The sequence below is a fragment of the Coturnix japonica genome, chromosome 2, assembly GCF_054131305.1.
Source record: "Coturnix japonica strain WE chromosome 2, WE-NBRP24, whole genome shotgun sequence".
NCBI classification, from domain to species: Eukaryota; Metazoa; Chordata; class Aves; order Galliformes; family Phasianidae; genus Coturnix; species Coturnix japonica.
The window spans coordinates 25,906,455-25,928,923 of NC_140664.1; the positions used below are offsets into that span (position 1 = coordinate 25,906,455).

Here is a 22,469-nt window from a genome sequence, read left to right on the forward strand (position 1 = left end):
AGAATACCTTCTTTTTCCATCTGATGGGATGACAAGAAATCTTTTTTCATCATTTCTGTTTTACTCAAGGAACATGCATGAATTCATGCTGAATTCGGAATTTTCATGGTAGTGTAGCAGCACTGCTTTAGAAGGAGTAACCTTGTTCTCAGGAGGAAGAAGCCCTGCTGGAGTCAATGAAGTGTGGTATTTTTCTGAAAATTTTATCATACTTCTTATCCTGGGCACACTCACCATCACAGCCATGTCCCCGAGTTTGAGAGAAATTAATCCAGAAATTAATCTGTTGAAAGTACGCTATGAATTGTACTGGGGATGATCACCTGGGAGCCTATGGTCATTGGAGGGAGAGACCTGGGCAGGGAAACTACCTAGCCCTCATCTTCATCATGCTGTTGCAAAATTAATTCTACTGAGACGTAATTTTGCTTCCTCCCATCCCCTCATCATCCCACAACTGGCTTTTCTTTTTATATCACATCAAAATGGGAAGCACTTGACTTCACCTTGAAGGCCCTTCAAAGCTGCACCTTCCCTACAGATCATCTATAATTCACAGAAAGTGTCATCTCTCAGCCCTTACAGGTCACTGATGCCAGTTTCAGTGTTCACTTGTTAACATTTCAAAGGAGTACTTTCATGTCTTCTCACATTCTGCCTCCGAGGAGCAAGCTGCAAACCTCCATGAAGCTGCCTCATTACCCTCCATCAGACATTGCTGAAAGCTATTCCTGGCTGGGGTGCCTGTGACAGCCTCCAGACAAGGAGGCTGCTGCCATGCTGTGCCTGCTGGCAGCCGTGCTGCCCACCCTGTGCCTCATCACTCCCATCTCTTCCCTCCCTGGTTGTCTCTTCTCTCAAGTTGCTAGGTTTTTCCTTTGATCCTCCTGACTGAGATCCTGACCTCTGACTCTCAAGCACTGTGGTAATAGTAAATGGCAAGAAGAGAAATGTGATTGGAGTTCAGTTATTGATGACCTTATGATAGAAAGATTTGGTTCACTGTAGAATTCATCAAACACATGCTTTGTTTAGTAAGACGTATTTCTCTCCCATTTGTTTAAAATTAAGAGACTGGATGTTTGGCTCAATAAAGCTCTTGAACAACCTGCAGTTTTGGTGTGATTGGCCAAACTTTCTTTTCAGTGCCACATGCAGGTCTTTCCTTGCTACCTCTGCTCTTCTAGTGCTGTTCAGATGCTTCACAGGGCATGCCAAGAGCACAGAAGCAATTAACCATAGAATTAGAAAAGACAGTGTGGGCCCTGTTCTAGAAAGAAGGGCATGTCTTCCATTTGAGGTTAATTACACATAACCTCTGTTTTTGCATAGCTGCGTCTGTGTGCATGTGAATAAAATTAAAAGGAAGGGAAAAGTGATATACAGAGATCAAAAGGAGGCTGGAGGCTGGAAATTATCTATCACCTCTAAATATACTCAGGCATATTATAGAACAAGGACACATTTGTTTTTTCAAGGACCAATGTGACCATTGCAATTTATGTACTGGTATATTCTGCAGAGATCCAAATAGAAAATAATAGCACTCTGTAAATTTGTGTCTTATTTATGACAGGACAAACTGATTGTAATTTGTTTTTCTTTACTGTTTGAAGTGTCAGTTATGCACTCTGCTCATGCAAGGTTCCCATTTTAGTTACTCCAAAGACAGTAAAAAAAAAGTAAAAAAGAAAAAAAATTAAGAAATCTTTTGAACAGTATGGGATGAATACATTCAGAAATGCTTAAATCTAAGTTGGATTGAAATACTGTGTATTTCTCAGTTCAATTGTAGTAAGACAAGATATCATTTGAGGTTGTGTGAATGATTAGCCTGGAGCTGACCAGCTGCACATCTGCCAGGATTGCCCATTTGCCAGGTGATACTCAGTTTCATGTTGAGTCGAGGCCTCTGCTGCTCCCTAATGCTTTGCCAGATATTCTACCCTTCTTTGATCAATACTCAGCCACTGGGGAGTAGCTGGTCAGCTGCATGCTTAGTGCCATGGGGAGATCCCATCTCTTCAAGGTACTTTTAAAACTCGTTTTATTGTTGTTGTTGTTGTTATTATTATTATTTTATTAACCAATCTACAGCCTTTTTGTAGGTCTGTAACAGGTCATAAAGCTCTCAAGAATGTAAGAACTGATTATTAGTAGTTCATAGAACATTTACAAGAACATTAATTTCTACATTTCCTGGCTAACTCTCCTAGCACATTTATTTGTGCAATCTCATCTTGTTTATTTAGACTGCATGTTTATTTAGACTTTTCTTTCAAGTTTGAAAGGGATCACAAAGAGCATGGACTTATTTGTATCATAATGTTATCAAACATTTTTGAGGATAATATGTACACTATATACATGTACTACCAAAAGGAAGTAGGAATTAATCAGGGATTACCTTTACATTTTGTCTAATGTTTAATATGTGGAACATGCCAGATTATTTTTATAAGGGAAGAACCCAATAGGCTGAAAATAATGTATTACAAGATAGAAAATGAGATTTCTTTTTTGTCTGCAGATTTTAATTGTGCCTTCTAGTATCATTACATATCAGCGAAAACATACAGAATGTCCTAGGTGCTCCTTTAACGTGCATGTGTAGTGCTACACGTTGTCACAGAAGAGTAATAGTGTTGTAGAGTAATGCAGCACTGAGGATTCCTGGTGGAATGCTAATCCATTTTGCTAAGATATAATATGTTGAATCAAGCTGTGTCTTCTACATAAAAAAAAGTTTCATTTTGCATACTAATTAATTCTTGTGTAACTTTCACCTGAGAATTATCAAAATATATTTTGACAAAACTAATCAGCTTAGTCAGATGATGAATGATCTATCACTTGTCATGGGAAGAAGATGATGCCTATCCATCTTTCTTCTCTTGTTTTCAAGAAATAAAGCAACATGATGGAGATAGAAGAGATGAATAAAACTTAATTCGAGTTTTATGGGAAGAATGAAACTAAGTTGCTAATTCTGGTTAATGTGTCTGCCTTGGTCATCTCATCTAATAGTAAATTAAAGAAAAAACAGATGTTCAGTGTGTGCAGTAATAGTATGCATGCACGTTCCAGTACAAGAAAATGTACTATGAGCTCTCCTTATATTTGAAGAAAATAAAGTTACTTCATGGCAATTGCTCAAAATGTTACTTATTTCTATTTTTGAAATAAAAAAAGAGTGTTGAAATGAATTTAGAATTTACTGCTGTGTACTACAGTAATGCAAAATTCAGAAAAGTCAAATGAAATGTCACTTAAAACTAAAGTGAACACATCCTCCAGTTTAAAAATGTGAAAGCTATTCTGTCACGGTCCATCATTTCTTTCCTCCATGAATTTATTCCAAATGAAACTCTAATAAAACACCAATTATTTCCCTAGGTATTTTATTTTTGACAGAAGGACATGCATAGCTGGGATGGGATTAAGTTCATTATCTTTTCCTGTTACCGTGTAGAGGTCCATTTAAACGATGAAGGCTGTTTTAAGTCAGCAGGAGGTATGCTCCTGACTGCAGCAATACACCTCTTGTTTTATTTTATTTTGAGCCACTAATGTGTATTCATTAATATGTACATTCATATGTGTACTCACAAAGTGCACTGCAAATTAATCTGTGAAAAATAGAAATCAGAATTTATAGCTATGTTGGTTTTATTGCGAATATTTATTTATTGGTGCAACCTCCTGCATCTGTGTATGATAAAATAGTATCTACAGTCTTTGTGGTGAATGTTACAGAAACCATTGAACGACTGAGAAATAGAGAAGTTTGAGGCTACATATTTATCCATTATGCTTTCATTCTGAACTGTTTTATACTGTCTCTGGGTAAATGCTATCTTGGAGATGAATCTTGGTTGGTTAAAGACCATAAGAACTGTGATAATAAACTCAGCATCATTGTCAGAATTAGCGGAAAAATAGTTTCTGTCAGATCCCATACAGTGTTATAAAATGGTGATCTGAACCAGTTGCTGTCTGCAGGCTGAAGTAGAACAGAATGCACAGTGCCTTACATAGAGATAGTAGACGTTCTAATATAGCTTTAAATAAATAAAATTATAATAATGAAAAAATTATTAATAACATCAAGTAACATCTATATACAAGTGTTTTATGTATTTAGTAAAACAACAAGATAGCAAGCCTATTTTTCAGTTCTTATTTAGATTTTGTCCCTGGAGCAAGTGTAATTTGAACAGACTGAACTATAATTTTAGTAGCAATGGCCTTTTAAAAGGAATTGATTCATCCTTCCTCTTGCCCTCAAGTTGACTTCCAGTGCAGCAACTCTGATATGCCATAATTTATTGAGACTGCCAATGTGGTCCATTAAATTGGTCTGCACCAAACAGTTTGCTAATGACACTGAACCTTGTTTGCTGTTTTTAATGATTGTTTCAAATAGTGTTTGATAGTCTTTCAACGATCCCTGCATTGTCCATTTGTACTTGCTGTGTTTGTCCTCTGTGAGATGCTTTCCTTTAGCGTATGTTACGAATTGAGGGAAGATGGTCACTATTTTGTGGAGCAGAAATGGGGAATAAACTACCTCTGCTACTCATCTTTTAAGCCCTAATTGTGTGACATATATCTACATTCATCATGTAGGTTTTCCAAAACATAGGCTGTTAATATTTTTACATGGGAGAATGGGTACTTCAAATCAGCTGTTGAAATGAGGATCAATATTTAGGAGACATCAGTTGACTGGTTGAGACTTGGGGCAATAGTTGAAGTTGTATGGAGACATCCTTAAAAGAGCTTACAGGGTTTAAAACTCATAGGTTTGTTGCTCCTTCTTTGTTCCTAGTGCTTTACATTTCTTTATTCTTTGAAGTAGTTGGCTTCAAGTGCTGCTACTGAAAAGCTGCTGAAGTTCATCTTAGTCTTCCTTACATATTCTGAGGAAGCTGATGCAATTAGTTTGAAATTTTCCTTCTACGTTTATCAGAGGTTGATAGAAATCCAAATCAATTCCATCACTGAAAGTTTTGTTTATGACTTTTTATTGTAGTTTTTATTTTGTTTTTTAGTTTTCTTCTTTTCCCCAGAAGTTTATTTTTCTTTGTTTCCTGACATTAATAATAAATTATCCACAGACATTTCATATGCATATGAGACCATGAAGTTGTTTAAGAAGTCACTTGTCAGATGCTTAATGACCAACTGTATCTGAGCGCAGGTCTATAACAATCTTAGTGTTATAGTGCTCAAACAGGATGCAGAGCAAATGTAATTCCATTTTCTCCCTGTTTGCTGCTGGGTGCAGAAATGTAGTGTGTCATAAGTGCAGGGATAACTTCTGTAAAAGGTATTGTTTAATACTTTTTCTGTACAAGACCAAACAAATTGATGTATTTGTCTCTTTTCTAGTTTGGATGGTAATCTTATTGCCAAATGCTTTATGAAAGCTTTATGAATGAATTCAGAATGCTTGTAAGTGCTTTCTACAAAACTATAGTAGTTCATAATAGGCAATTTACTATCATAACTTTTTTTTTGCAGCAATCTAGGACAAGTGATATGTAAGTATTTTTGAAGCTATTTCTTAATTCATTTTGAATGAGCCATGTGGTTCTACAAACTGTAACACACAGTGGTATTCAATAAATAAATAGAGTATGATTATGTGACATGTTCTATCTATATTGCTGATCTCAGAAGCACTGTATACATTTTTACCCTAGCAAAAGCAATTCTTGTGATGTGAATTTCTTATTTGGGAGAAGTCTAAGGCAGATCCAGGGAGCTACAAGGGTGACAAAAAGAAAGGATCAAGTGACAGAGAAAGAGGTAAAAAAATATGCAGCACATGTGTCTGGTGCTGCCCTTGGCTCCTGTCAGGCAGCCTTGGAGGACAGTGACCCAACCCTGTTGTTCTGGCTAAACCATAGAAGTCAAATCTGTTTCTATGCCCTGTACAACTGTGGCTGGGGGATGTTTTCACTGGCAACAATAAAAGACTTGTATGTATTGACTGAACATCCCAGCATCCCTGTGTCTGTGCCTCTTTCACGCTTGACAGCAGTGGCAAATACCCACCACTTCTTAATGCCTTCCTTTTTTTTCTGCTCAAACTATAGAGAATATGTATTATTCAAGGCAGGAATTACTCAAATACATGGCCTCTTTATGAAAATGAGCATGAATGTATAGGATATGCAATTCTTTCAAATATGGATATTAAAGATGTATAATGACTTTTTTTTTTCATTATTCTGTCAAGTATCATATACACTGAAGTTAAGACACATCATTCTCTGGAAGTGACTACCATAATATCTTCTGTTGTGTTTATTATTTAATGAATTCACATCCTGGTGGTATTTGTTAGATATACAAAGACTGATAAACCACTGTGATGGCCTCACACCATGCATGATTTTTTCTCCTTTAGAAGAGTGTGGCTTCTTTCTCATTGGTGAAATATCTGGTAGTAGTAATTCTCATCTTCCCTGAGAACCCTCATCTGTATAATACAATAGTTTTTTACCCAGAAACACTGTATTATGAAGCATTTAAAGGTAGGTCATGAATTTCACTCCTATACTAAGAAATGTTTTATTCAGCATTCATTCGCATAATTCATTTTGTCCTCTTGGGACAAATCTGCTGCTGACTGTACTATTCACAAATTCGATGTTTTGCAAATCAATGGGATAAAAGACTGGAAAAAATAAACATCGAAAAGCACCAATATCAAAATACTCAAAACTATCTACATTTTATGTTATATCTTATTTTTTTTTTTTTAATTTTTTTGCCAGAAAAAACTTCAGAAACAAAACAAAACAAAAGGTTCCAAGGGAAATAGGCACAAACAACCCTAAAGATCCTTGATACAGAAAGGAGTAATTTGCTGCCATCAGTATGTGAACAGAACTGACATCAGTATTCACATTTCACGTGATTTTTAAAAATACTGCTGTATGCTTGCTTTTCAATTAGCTTTATTTGATGGGAAAAAATCACATATCTCTGAAAAGAAGAAGAAAAAGATTTGTTATGCTGGATCTAGTTGATGTTATAAATATGTTACTACTTCAGAATGACATAAAGAGAGCTGATTGGCTGTAACTTTTTAAGCTTAAAAATATTTTTTCAGCCACTGGGGAGTTATGGCTTACTATTTTGGAAACCAAACAGAACTATTTCAGCTTCGTGATCATTGTGAGTATATGCTAGGCTTCATAATACACTGATTAGAAAGTAATCATATTATCTCTAAAACATTGTATAAAAATGAAGCCTTCTTTATTTTTGACTATGATACCATTTAAGTTATCTTTGCACCTGGAAATGATCTCTTGAAGACCCTTAAGGTATAGATAGAAATGACTCCCATTGTTTAGCAAGCATACTTTGGCTGAGGAAATGAATGTGTAATAAAAAATGGCATAAAACATCCCATCAGCAGTAAGGGAGATAAAAAAACAGAGCAGGATTTTTTTATTTATTTATTTTTTAATTACTTTTATATGTGTCATGGTTTTATCATTTCTGTTATCAGTATTCCACGTCATAACATCATGTAGTGCACTGGGAGTTAAAAAGTTAATAACTCCAGCCTGTGGACTGTCAGTAGTTTCAGGTATACCCTTCTCAGAAGAGAAAATCCCAGAAGACTTCACTGATCCATTGCCATTTTCCATTCGGAGGGAAAGAAAAAACTGATTGGGAGTCACAAGACTGTCTCTTTACTGCTCATCTCTGCACTGTGGGTTCCCTAGCCATCTCGCCTTCAGAACTGGAATAAGGCTTTTGGTTTTGGACACTCTCTCATTTTATTTGATTTATTTGCTCCAGTTCCAATTATATTGTATTACACTGTATTATTTCACATTCTGCTATCATATTAGTAAATTAGTTTTCTCCCTTAGATTGTTGTTGCTGTTTTGCTTTTAGGTCCATCTTGGTGCATGGGTCCATGAGTTCCCCTGTCCCATTTAGTCATGGAACCAGGCCAAACTGTTCCAGAACCATTGACAATATGTGCATATATGTATGTACCTATGTATGTAGATCACTCCAAAAGTAATGCCTCCTATTTATTTCCATGGAAGCTACAACAGATACAAAGAGCACAATAACACTACCTGACAGAGTAAATTCTCAGCTTCAAAACACTATTTTTCAACACAGTTGCCACCATCAACTATGCATTTTTTTTTCCAGCTATGAACAAGAGCCTGCATCTGCATCACTGGAGGTGGCCCATTGTAATTGTTGCCACTTTTGAAATGCACCACACACTGCATTACTGTATTCACATCCACTGCATGGTTGTGGTCTCCATAAATGTTTAGCGAATGTCAATGACTGCCAGTGAATACACTTATCTCCTCCTCGATAAGAAATGAGGAAAAAGAGAAATTAGATGCAAACCATCTATCTATGATGATATCTTCCTCCATTACTGGGAGATCAGAGAAAATCTGAAAGAGCTTCTCTAACTGTCTAGAAATCTAGAGATTTCTAGAGTGGCTGAAAGCACTTGGAATGTACATTTTTGAAAATAATTCAGTAACATGTAAGAAAATTGCTAACTTCACTGGAGCACAGTCTTTCCTCATTGCCAGACCTCTTTCCAGGAAGTTCTCATAGAAGGACACCTGAAATGAATGATAGTAGACTTCATTCAGCAAACCTATTCTTTGTGAAATTAGTAAAGTAAAATATGCTTCATAGCGGTTGGGGTCACAATCACTCTGATCCCTATAGGAATTTTGGAAGTTCACAAAAAGAAGAAAGGGAAATGTAATTAAATCCCCCCAATGATTCATAACTTCATAACTGCGATACATTTAGTGGTTGGCACTGTTTGAAATGTAGAACAAGAAAAACAATTTCTGTCTTGCTTCTTAGCAAGAAACAATGGACAAAAGTCATGAAACAAGTGTCTAAACATCTTTTAGGATCTAATAAGTCCCTGCTTTTCAAGAAGTAAACGTGAGAGAAATATAAAAGATTCTTCTTATTTATTATTTGAAGGTACTCAAGAAGACATCTATATAGATTTTGATTTATTTATTTTTTTCCTCCTAGATTTTAATGCTTAAAATAATGTGTTCACTACAGTCTTTTGGGACTTAAAATAAGAATCTGTTAATTAATTGAAGCAGACTGATTTTCTTTTTAATGCTAGAGAAATGAGCACATTTTGCTGGTTTTAATACATAATATAAAAACAGGCAATGCCTACATCATTCTGTATACCAGCATGTCAAGGGTAAAAAATAAACATTATGGAAAATCTATAGTTCAGACACAGGACAGAGAAGATTCAGATCCGTATATAGTAGATGTGAATAAATAATTTACAGTCTAGAAAAACAGACGAGGAATAAAATCATGATTAAAAATTTGTTTTTAGGTCTCCTGATATTTGTTTTAATAGCCGTCATTTAATTTGCCATCTCAGTCCTCCAAAATAGAGCAAATTTCAGACTCTACCCACTGAGAATAACAAACTAAAGAATTCTTTATTGCACAAAGATTGTAAGAGAATTCCAAGGAAAAAAACAAGACATCTCATTGCATAATAAGAAAAATCTTAACAAGTGAGTATGTATTTTTACAATCCCCAGTCCATGCATCTATACAAACTGGCTTTGTTCTTAACCTTTGAAATGTCTTTCACCATACATGTAGTAGAGATTTACCAGTACTTTATTGATAAGCTTCACAAGTTATCTAGCTATCCTAATTGATCCATCCTCATTTTTCACTCTCCAGGTCAGGCAAGTCAGCATTCATTTCCTGGGCTGCTCAGAGATTGAGTGTATGAGCAGCATATAATATTGTGTTTTGTATCTTGAGAGCTTGACTAGTTGCTGGTACCCAAAAGCACAGAGAAAGAATATGTGAATGAAAAAAACCGGAACACCACTCTGTAGCTAGTCTAGCTGGAAAATCCTTTGAGGTTGCTGGAGACTGGTGGTTTGTCAGAAGAAAATATGAAATAATTGGATGGGTGGGGGGAAAACATAAGATTGAGTCCTTAACTTGGTGCGGGGGAGGTTAGAGGGGGTGGTGGTAGGAGGATTAATCCACGCTGCCTCATAAAAATATCTGGCAGCTGTTTTCTGTGCTGCTTCTGTGTGATTTTGGTGACATCTCTAAGGATAAAAATGTCATTCTACATTTATCAAGGGGAGACTCAGCAAACTGGTGTGCGTAGTTTGAAATAATTCTTAGATTTCTCATCTGCATTTCTTTCATTTCTGAGGCAATGCACGAAGTACAATTAAACTAGGAAAGCAGAATATTTTTAGTCATTTTCTAGTATTTATTTCAACAGCAATGGATTTTACTTTGCTGGCCATTTTGCGCATAGTTTCCATTAAAATCTGAGGATCAAGTGTTTGTGATTGTCTAACAGGAATGTTCAGTGTTGTGAATTAACTCAGCAGACAGCTCAGCACCACACAGCTCCCCACTGAAGGACAGAACTGGAAACAAAACAGAATACGTGAGTTGTTTTTTGTATAATCCATTCCATTTTTCACAGAACACTTCTGTTCAGAAAAGCTACTGAGGAGTTTCATTTTATGATTTCATCATATTTTGGGGATAGAGTATCTGTTTCTTTTTCCTCACTGCAAAAAAAGCCTTGTGGGTGGAGTTCAGAGCTGCTATTTACATCTTACACTGTGTGTTACAACTTATTTCTTAAAGGAGCATCATTGATTTTTCCTTCTATTTAACATACAGTTTTTCCCAACTGACACTTACTATGAATGATGGAACATGTCCCTCTTCTAAAGACAGATGCTATTCCTTCATTGACTCAAAGGAATTTTGGTGATACTTGAGGGCATGATATGGATGCACAGTGGAAAAAGAACTCCACAGTCTGCTTGTCACTACTCTATAAGCCAAAGGAGAGAATAAATTATTAATTGTGAATCACTCAGCCTGCCTTGGTAGGCACTTTCATAGTACAACAACTTGAAATTAACTAACTCTCCTCCCTCCTCCCAAAAGTGCCACTAGTTCTTAATGTATAGTGACACACAGTTAACATGATAGGCAAATGACCTAAATGCTGCATGTGAGAGCACATTTGTCAGTACTCATAAATATTTTATGGATATTCTTTTCTACAATCAAAGTGAAAAGACTTTCTGAAGCATTTCTTTGTGTTTGAAAAAGGAAAAAATAAGAGAGAATGTGCTTGTTGTAAAGCAATTCAGTATTGAGGGTATTACTTAGAATACAACAACATCTACCTGTTAGCAGATAAAGTGAAAATATCACCAGACTACTTACTAACTATTTCACTATGAAGTTGTCCCTCTGTCTTTCTCCGCAATAAAATTTCTAACTTAAAATCCATTGAGTGATAAAAATCATGGAAAAAATCTTGTTTCCATAAACATGTTTGGTTTCATTTTAAGAGTACAAACTATTTTGTGAGAACATATCATAAGATCTTAAGATCCCAGGCTTGGAAGTCAGTACTTTCCTCATATATATACACATTTTTTCATACTGAATGTTGGTTTGCAATTTGTTGTCTTCTTTCCTCTTCCTTTCCTGTCCTTGCCCTTCATTCTCATGTCCACAGTCTTTTTTTTATTGCCGCTCTTTAAATGTGAGCGAACGTGTTCTTGCATGCTAGGGCATAATAATTGTCCATTACATCTTGCAAACGCTGTTTTTTCATAACTTGTAGCATAACTCCCCTCTCTCGCCATTCCCTATAGACAAGACTCAGGGAACATTTCCAGTGATCTTAACAGTTTGTGAAAACATACCTGGATTTTATAGGTCTTAATGGGTTAGCGAAGAACTATTACGCTAGCTGAATGTAAATGCCATCAGTCAGCTTCACAGTTTTCATCCATTCTGAGTGATTAGTCAAACATTCATTCTTTCTTTCTTTGTGGTCACATTTATTATCTTCTGAAAGTCTTGTGAATAAACTCACCTCAGTCTATGAGGTGAACAATTTTGTCACTGAGAAATGTCTTAATTTTTTCTGTTTCAGACTTTTTTCTCTTTCATTTTTGCAGACACACCTTTTCCTAAATAAGCATTTTCTAAGGTTTTTAAAAATAGATTTATTTTGGTAGAATTATACATGAAAGAAAATACTGGGCAATTAACTGTAAGGAAGAGCATTCTGGGTAGTATACCGAATAGTTCAGCTGGGAGAAGAGATCCTGCCTTCTCCACAGACTTCCCACGAAGCCCAAAGCAAATTGCTTAAAAGCTTTGTTAATCATATAAATGCAAGATGTTATTTCAGTTCTATTTCTAACCTTTCTATACTGTGAGAATGCTAGGATGGTCACTGTGCTAGTATACATTCCATAATAAGTATGTATTTATATAATAAGTATGAGGATAGTCTTCCTCTGGATTGCTACTAAATCAATATTGAACATTTTGAATTGATTTGGCATGATTTTGGGCTCCCAAATACTACTTCAAATCCAGGTAATCTGTGAATTTTGCTTTTTCAGAGTTTTGACAAATTGAAGGAAGCTCCATTTATACAGATAGAAATTTCCACAACAATTTTTTTCCCTTTTCATTTTTGGCCTAGAAAAACAGTTTTTTTCCCTTCTGAAGTAATTTTTTCTCTCTTTTGTTTTACAAAAGGACACGTCCTGTAGATGGTCAGTGAAATGCTTTTAAAGCACCTCAGGCAGAATAAAGTGTGCTGGCAAGCACTTTCAGCTATTTATCTATCTAGAAAAAGCAAGGAGTATAGATAAACTAGTGTTAGCACAATTTCTTATTTTAAGGCTTCCTGCTAAAAGGACCGGTAAGCTCAGGAAAGCAACCTTTTATAAAGATAATAATTGTTACATTTTTTTCTTCTTGTTGTTTATTCTTGAATTCACATTTTAAGTAGGGGACAATATTTTCCCTTTCAGCTGGAACTTGGCCAGCATTCTAGTTAGACTTCCTCCTGCTCAGCAATCCACAAGCAGCAAGCTCTTTGTTCAGCTGTGTAGGCCTCTTAGCAGTTATGCCTTCTTTGCTGAGATACAATGCTCTTGATCTTGGAGATGATCCTTCAATACCAACCAGCTTTCTTGGGCTCCTCTTCCCACCAGGGTTTTATCCCACAGAACTCTGCTAAGCAGATCACTAAGGAGACCAAAGTCTGCTCTCCTGAAATCCTGGGTTGTGAGCAAGCTGTGCATTCTCCTTTTGCCCTAAGGCAAAACACTTCACAATTTCATGTTCACTGCACCAAGGCTGCCCTTGAGCTTGAAATTCCCAGCACCTATTTGTTGATGAGAAAGAGGTTCAGCACAGCATCTTTTCTCAGCATCTCTATCACCTGTAGAAGGAAGTTATCATCATACTTTATGGTACCTCCTAAAGCAGCAGGTAAGACTTGGTGGTCTCTTGGAGGTTCCTTCCAATCTCTGAGATTCTGTGGCTCTGTGATTCTGCAACACAGTCTACAAACCTCTTGGATTGCTCATACCTTGCTTTTTTGCCTTTCCAACAGATGTTGGGGTGGTTGAAGTCCCACATGAAGACCAGGGACAGTGAATGTGGTGAATCTGTTCCTCAGTCCAGCACAGCATGACTACCTCTGCTCCATCACTGATTGCTAGTGGACCAACCCTTCCTCACTCTGCAGCCTCCAGACAGGCTGAAATACTCCAGAAGTGGCCCTTGAATTCCCACATAAATTGTTAGCTCCTGACAGCAGAAGGTAGCTGAAAAGTTATGAAGACACCTAATCTCCTACCTCCTGTCTCAAAGCACCTTGGAGCTTCCTCATTCCCATAGAAGCACTCTCAGGCTGCCAACAGCTTCCATTTGAACCTTTCTGACCATTCTCAGGAATAGTGTTCAGGGACCAGTTGAATCTGCACTGCAGAAAATCTTTTTGTTATTACTGCAGGCAAAAATTATTTAGCTCTCACCTTTGCATTTGGTTCTGCCTCTGAGAAGCTCTGAGTATGCTCTAGGGCACCGTGTAAACTGTACTGACGTCTCTATGTTTCTTAATGAGTCTTAAACATACCCATGCCTAGGGCTCTACCTAGTGAGTGCTATGGCTGACAGATCTCTAATTTGTTTGCACTTTTACTCTCAGAGGACATATAATAGACAAAGCAATATGCAAACCTTCTAAAAGTAAGTTTTCCTTGTGTATTATGAGAAAAATACAGCTCTGATTAGTCTACAGAATATCTCCACGTGAACAACATAGTCTTTGAAAAGATTTTTTTTTTTTTTCTATTTGTTTTAATCTTGCTTGGGTGGTTTTGGACTTGTGACCAAAATCTTGAAAATTACATTGCCTCACACGTTTTCTGTTCCAGGACATGGATTCTCTTTCCATCAGCAGATATATAGCTGCTGACTTGGTAAAAAATAAATTACTTGAATAACTTTTATGATAAATGAAGATTTCTGAGGAAATGTCTAATGACCATTCATTTCAGGGAGTATAGTATCCATCCATCCTAGTGAATCGGCGTGAAAGATACCCATTAATGCAGTACTGGGCAGCTTTTCATTTTACAAATGTGTTATGGTTGCAGGAATGAATTCTCAGTGCAAAATATAACAGAAAAATCCATTCAAAATTATTGGAAGAGTGCATTTGCATGGAAGTGTTAAAGTAGTCTAAATAGGTATATCTTCATTTTCTTTGTGATTCTTTCCTCTTCAGTCCTGAAGGGTTCTCCCTTTCATTTTGCCATCCTGCTCTTTGCAATTGCTCTTAGTTTTTAAAAAATGTTATTTTCCATTATGTAATCTCTTTGCAGATCTTGCTTTGTATGTCTGTGAAGAACAGTGATAGAACAAGAAGAGAGTACATGTGGGAGCTGGCCTATGCTTTTGAGGGCAACTCAGTCTAACAGCATTGCCAGGTTATGAAATAAAGCAACATAGGTTCAGGGAATCATAATGCATTCTGATCACCTGTAATAAGTTTGCTGGATTGCAACATTTTAATAAACAGTCATGATGGTAGAATTTCAAATGTTCCATTAAAGATCATCAAGACTTTTTTTAGCTTGTGTTCATTACTGTTAATTTTAAATTGGATCAATATGGACTCTGAAGTGCAGACATCAATATGTGAACTACTTTTGAAATCTCAAGGCACTGTAATTTCTAAATGAAGCTATCTTTAGAAGTTGCTCAGTGGAGCAATCATACCAACAATAAAAGATTTACATTAATATCCAACCGAATGCAGGTTTTGTTTTTGAGTGGAAGCATGTCCAATGAAAAGTATCGCCTTAAACATGTTTTAAATGAATGCATTTGTACATAGCTAAAAAGCTTAGTATCAGTTCCAGTTAATTTAACTTGGTTTTATCGCAATTACTGAGACAAGATATACTTCAAGATACTTAGAGTATGTAGAGTACCTCAAATAGAGAGGTGGCTTTGAAGGTTAGACTATACTATTCATAAAGAATTGGTTGTATGGTTGCAGCTAGAGGGTCGTGATCAACATCTAAATACTCAGATGGAGGCTGATCACAAGTGGTGTCCATCAGATGTCTTTAGACCAATGTTCTTCAACATCTTTATTAATGACAGAGAGAATAGATTTAGTACACCCTCAGCAAATTTCAGATGACACCAAGTGGTACTGTTGATACAGAAGAAGGAAGGGATGCCATCCAGAAGGACCTAGACAGACTGACACCTGATGACATTCAATGAGGCCAAGTGCAAGGTGTTGAACTTGGGTCAAGGCAATCCCAGATAGGTTTATAAATGGGGAGAAGAACTCATTAACTGTAGTCCTGCAGGGAAGGTCTTGTGGTTCTTGACACTCACTGTGCACTCCTACAGGGCAAACCTCACTATAGGTATAGTCTCCAATACAAAATTCAAACACAGGTCTGTGCAACAAAGATGTTAGGAAAAATAGATTATTGTCTGCATTCTATTCCACTGAAAATATTTTTTCTTTCCTTTGTTTGTCTTCCATGGACCATGGAGTCAATTCAGCAAAATGTGTATAGTCAGTGTGTCCTAAAATAGAATGCCACAAACTCTTCACAGTGTAAAAATTATGTCTTGTTGGAAGGGACACAGGAGAATTGCAAAGACAACAACAAACTCTTAGTTAAGCTTCAGAGAATATTTGACAAGATTTATTCAGCTAATCCTACCTTTCCTTAAAACTCTATGGGAGTTGAAATCAAGGGCAAACTTTATGCCAACTTTGCTCTCTGAGTCCAAGCTAAAGAATAGTTTTCAGTGGGATCCTGAAATTGAATGATGTGCTCCTAAAGATTCAAAGCAGAAATCTGGCAATTTCAAAATAATCAACACATATCTTACCCCAACTACGGCTGGATCAGTTTTATTTAGTTTCTTTTTAATTTTTTGAACTGTATTCAGGATTATTCTGTAGTTTATTTTAAAATGTGTATTTCTACATGGGAATTGCAAAGATGTGTGCAATCAAAGACAGTCCTCTACTTTGGGGGTAGTTTTTATGAGAAGCATAATGATTTTTCTTTTCCATTTTACAATATGGAAGTCCAGGGACATTATCTGCTGCTCTGGAAATAGTACTTCAGTTTGTTTTTGGGTGATTATTATATAAGCTGTACCGTTTTATAACAATATTTTTTGCAAGTATCCTGATTTCTGAAAAACTCTTATCAACTTGTATTTGACTGGAAAAATGAGGATAGAATTCAACATCATGTAAAGAAATGCTCAGAAAATGCAGAGGAAACATAACTATCAGTGCAAAGGTAACTAAGACTAGAGTCATTCTTGCATCTGTGCTTACATCAAGCTGTTTTCTATTAGTGAGTACTGAGTAATGAGTTGTATTATTATTTGAAATGCTCCTCCAAAAACTGAATTAGTTTTCTTAAAACATTTAGGTTAATTAAAAGTTTACTCAAAAAGTCATTTTTTTCCCCCAATTGATTTGATATGAAAGAAATTGCAGATTGAGCCATTTATTTATTTATTTTTTCATAGAATAATAGCATCATAAAATCATATACCTCAGAAAAGGCACTTCAATATAATCAAAGCCAACCGTCAAATTAACTGCTATTTAAACATGTTCATTATTGCCTGGTCTGCACATACCAGAGATGGCAACTCCAGCACTTCCTCAGGCAACCATTCTAGTGACTGACTATTCTCTCCATGAAGAAATTCTTTCTAGTATCCAATCAAAACCTCTCAGTGCAACTTGAGCTCATTTCTTCCAGTCCAGTCACTTGTTGCCTGAGAAAGGAGACTGATTCTCATCTTACTGCAACATTATTTCAGACAGTTGTAAAGAGGCCGGCCCTTTTCCAGACTTAATTCTTACCTTAGGAGACGTTTTTTACAACATGCATAGATTCAGTGTTAGCTATCTATGGACAAATAAATGCAGTGTGTTCTAGATTGCTCCATTCTAGGTAAACAGAAGAAAATTGGCTATCTCTCAGATTTCAGGTGATGAAGCCCTTTTACTCAGTTAACCATCCATGGGGTACTGAAGGGTTTTGCACCAGATAAAGCCTGGAATGGAATATCACAGTCAGATGTCAGTTGCACAATTAGTTCTCTCTTCTGCTTGGGTTATAACAAAATAAAACCTAATTTTAGGAAACACACAAACAAACAAAAAAGTAAAGGAAAGGAAATATGCAGCCGCTGGGTAACTGGGATGAAGGATAAGACAGCATTAAAAACTGTTTACTAGGATTAGTTACTGGCCTCTAAGGAGGAAAAGCACATTCATATTCATGTTTCTGTAGATAAAAGAAGCTTGTTAAAAAGTTTAGGATGCATTGACCATGGGGAATATTAATTGCACTTACACTGCCAGAAATCTGAACTTCAGAACAGAACTGAATCCTTGGGAAAGAAACAAGTCTGGAAAAAGTGAAACTGCTCAACCATGAGCACTTAGGCACAAACGACCATACTTCAAGGTAAGCACAAAACAGGTCTGCTCAACAGGGAATAGCATAAACATATTTGATGAAGTTCACTTCAATGGAAAGGAGCTTAGACAAAAAGTCTGCATCTATAGTTGCTTCAGATAAGTTATAACATTATGGATACGTAGTCAAAATGTGTGTTCTTGCATCCAAAATTACATACATTTCTCTTTTCCTCCTTTTCTTGATTTAATTTAAGAGAAGGATCCAGAAGTCTGTTTTCAGTTCTGTTTATCTTCTTCCTTTGGAAGACTGAATTTTTCTTATTTAAATGCTGTTTGGTGATTGATGTTGTGAGCTATTTCAAGAGGATATCTATCTGATATGAGATCCTGCTTTTGTTGTAGTATGTACATCTAGGCAGTGATCCATTACGACATCTGTTTCTCAGTTACCTGGTAACAGCTCTACAGTATTGAATGTGTCCAGTCCCAGGTAAAGAAACTGGAAGATTATGCCAAGAAAATAAAAGGTCTAAAGACAATAGAGTGACACAGCTGACCAGATAACTTTTCACTTATCCTGAAAAAGGAAAGTTAAAAGTTACGAGGCTACAGAGATCCCTTATATATGCACCAATGATTTCTTTTTGCAAAATTCAATTATTCTTCTAGATCTCCTAATCACTGGAATAAATATATCAATTTTTATTGTACTTTTCTGTCAGACATCTAAAGATATTTCTTCAGAAGTAATGTAATGGCAAAATTGTGCAGAAATACACTGTACGTTCACTGTCAGGGAATAGTATGTTGTGTTCATTGCCTGTATTGTTAAAGGCAATCTTTAACACTAACTTATAGAATCATAGAATCATAGAATCACAAGGTTGGAAAGGACTTGTAAGATCACTGTCCTCCCTTTGCGATACCTACAGGAAACCCCTAAACCATGTCTCCCTGCTTGTTATCCCTATCCTTACTTAAAATAAGTAAGACTTGTAATTTCAGAAATACTTTCAAAACTTGGCAGATGCATGACTCTGTCTCCTGCACTGTTTCAAAAATTTTAGACAAAAAGCTTTTCTTGGGCCTGGCTGTGTAGATCTGAAAATCACTGCACAGGGACTGATCACACTGGGCTTCTGCAGTCCCTTTTGCAAGATCTATATTTGCAGTGCAGTGTGAGTACGCCACCAGATTTTCACTTCCATAAATTTGCTTTCATCTTAAGTGGCTTTGTCAGAAGCAAGCAGGATCTTTCATATTCAGAGCCACACTAAATCCACAGCTTTTACATTTAAGTCTTCTTTCAAAAGTGGTATCAAAATTAGTAGGACACCTCATAATGCAACAAAGAAGAATTAGCAAGAATTGTCTTCACAGAATAAAGAGCAAGTTCACTACCTGAGCAGGTTGGAAAGCATACCACAGAGAAAAACAGTAGTTTTAAGAACATTTCAATACTTTATAAATGTATTAGTCATTTCCCAGTATTCCCTGTGTCCATCCTTTTATGATTCCCTTTAATCAACTTCAAACTTAGGAGAAGCCTCTTCACTGTTAAAATCAATTGAAGTTTTATCAGGAGAATTAATCTTGCCTTCAGGCTTTCATTTGATTTCTTTCTTTTTTGGGGGGTGTTTTATATTTTTTCTCAAATTAGCCAGTGCCAGTACGATGCCAGTCCAGTCATTCAAAACTATTCTTATATAGCCCAGTGAATTAGAATAGAATTAGAATTTAGAAACTATGAACATAAAGATGACTCTGCTGCAAAACGAAGCCAAAGAAGAAAGTATTTGTTAGAACACATGTGAAAAGGTTTTCAACAACAATGGCATTTTCGCTTCTACTTCATGTCTAATCCAAGAAGATATTTCTACTTCTGTACTTCTGATAAACAAAAGGGATTAATGACTATTGGTTTCAGACATGGAAGTGTATTTTCATAATAAGGCCCTAGCAAGTATAGACGAGTCTTGAATTTCAGCACCAGAATATAAGCAACACATACTAGTATAGAAAATATTATATTTACTTATGAAAAGAGCAGTTGTTGGAAAGACATGCGCACAAACAAAAATAAAGGATACAGGTGAAATAGTACAGAGCTGATGGCTCTGAGTCCCAGAGGCTATGTAGTGCTTGGGTATGATAAATTCAAATACCTATCAAATCCACCAGCTCTTGATGAGGAAGTTCAACTTAGGTGAGGAATAAAATAAGGAATGGATCTGTCTATTCTAATTATTGACCAACCAGAATAAACACCTGATCCCTGAGAAAGCTGACCACAAGAATGTATTTTGACATTTTTATTATCATTTTCAGAATTATTCTTCCTTTAACCCCAATGAGGTCATTAAGAAGTGACCTCATTTCTCTCTGCAGCTCCCCGAGGAGGGGAAGCACAGTGAGAGGTGCTGTGTCCTGCTCCCTGGCCACCAATGACAAGATGCAAAGTAATGTCACAAAGCTGCACCAAGGAAGGCTCAGGCTGGTCATTAGCAAAAAATTATTTGATGTGAGAGCGGCCAAACAGTGGAACAAGCATGGGTTGAGGTGGCTGATAACCTATGGCTGCTTGTGTTCAACATTTGGATAATGCCCTCATTAATATGTTTTAATATCTGATTCCCCCTGAAGAGGTCAAGCAGTTGGGCTAGATTAGCTTTGAAGGCCCCTTGCAGCTGTTCTGTTCTGTTCTGTTCTGTTCTGTTCTGTTCTGTTCTATTCTATTCTGTTCTACAAAATGTGATTTACACAGAACAATAGGCTGGAGCTGCCTAAACCATTCAAGAGAAAGCCCTAAGAACAAGGGCTGTCTTAAATCCTTGCATATATTCTAGGTACCTGACAAAGCACTATTGAATATTCACTGTTTGAATATGTGGAGGATAAGCATTCAAGACCTTTCAAAGTATATCCTCAAATAATTATAATTCAGTACTTTTGTAGACCTAACCCACACATAGAAAATGGAAACAACTTTGAAGAGTCTTGTTCCAGCAGGGCCAATGACACAAGGAGTCATTGTCAGTGCTGAGTAATGGTCTCATCTACCTCCAACCCTGCATACTGCCCCAGATCATCACAGGAGGTTGCAGCATCTTATTCTATGTGCATCTGGAGAAATAAAAAAAGTCAGTGCATCTTGAAAAAAACAAGGAGAAGTTTGCATGTAAAGATATCAAATACATGGAGAGAAAATGCCTTTATTTGAATCAGGATTGCTATGAGCGTAAACGGCATAAATTTGCATAGCTTGTAACTCAATTTTATAGAGCTGTAAGCTGGGGAAAAATGTAACAGAAAAGTTAATGGAATAATTTATTAAAGGACAATGAGCAGGCATCATAATTCTAAGCAGGATTGGACATTAGAGAAATATATGCAGTACCTCACTTAGTACAGGAAATATTCTTTGAGAATGCAGGACATTTAGCATAATGCTTTTATGCATAAAATGGTCCATATACATCCTAACAAATCACTGGCAAGTTTATTTTAACTTTCACTGCAAGATGGCATTGAAAACTTTGGTAGGATTTCCATGGATTTTGAAAGCCTAAAGCAGATACTTTTAGCTGCATCAGGATGTTAGGTGTCCATTGCCTTTCATTAGGAAAAGCAACAGCGGTGGGAAAAGCTTATGTATGATCTCCACCTATCCATGATGAAGTGATCTCCTGTAGTTCTTTCATATACAGAGGTGGTCTCTGTATCTCTTGTGCAGATATGAATTTTGCCTTCCTTGAAGTAAAGAGGGAGGTCTAAAGTTGGTCATGGAGAAATTAAGTCTGTACGTTTTCCTAGTAGATGCCTACCTTGTACCTTAGTAGATGCCTTACGTAGTAGATCTTACCTGAGATCTTCAAAGCCTGAGAGCTTTGAAAATTGATGTTGGAAGCATAACCCTCTTATAACAACCTTTTGCAGTCTCGGGATATGTGTGGTATGTGGATGGAGTGTTTGGTCACAAAAAGAACAAGGCCACGCAAATTGGTGCTAGTCCCTTTCCCCAAAGACATCCATAGCAAAGCTTTCCAAACCAGAATCTAATCTCAAGGCAAGGCAATTTCCTGTGTTTTCCCACAGTCAGTAACACTTGTCCATTAGAAGGACTGTATATGGGACCATTTCAGCTGTTTATGCAGAGCCCCTGCCTTTTGCTTCACAAAGCCTTGAAAGAGACCATTAAAAGGTTTTTATAGTAATATATCCCTGCAGTAGGCAATTTCATTACCAGGGGACCTCATTCAACACTTTTATTCACCTTTCAGAAGATTAGAACTCCCACTGACTTCAACCAGTCTCCTAAAAAAGGAGCTTGGACTTCTGCATACACTCCACCGATAATAACTGCATACATCAAAAATTGTAGCATTTGAAAATTTTTCAGCATTAACTTTTAAATAAAATCATAGGTAATTTACTTCTGAATTCACACTAAGAAGTAATCAATTGTAGCATCACTTTATTGATGATGTTTTAAAATCTTCCAGAAAAACTCTACCTTATTCTGTATTCATACTAAGTGGATTGATTTATGCTAAAAATATTTCCTCATGTTCCACAAAAGCTTCATTTTCATGGC

At 36.5% G+C, this 22,469-nt stretch overlaps 1 long non-coding RNA gene across 1 annotated transcript; it reads right to left on the reverse strand.

Annotated features, from left to right (window-relative positions):
* Window positions 1-10,288: 10,288 nt before the first annotated feature.
* Window positions 10,289-15,315, reverse strand: LOC146761737 (uncharacterized). Its single transcript, XR_014942503.1, has 2 exons — window positions 10,756-15,315; window positions 10,289-10,472 (listed from the first exon to the last, which is right to left on the reverse strand). It is a non-coding gene; the product is annotated as an uncharacterized LOC146761737 (long non-coding RNA).
* Window positions 15,316-22,469: the final 7,154 nt, after the last annotated feature.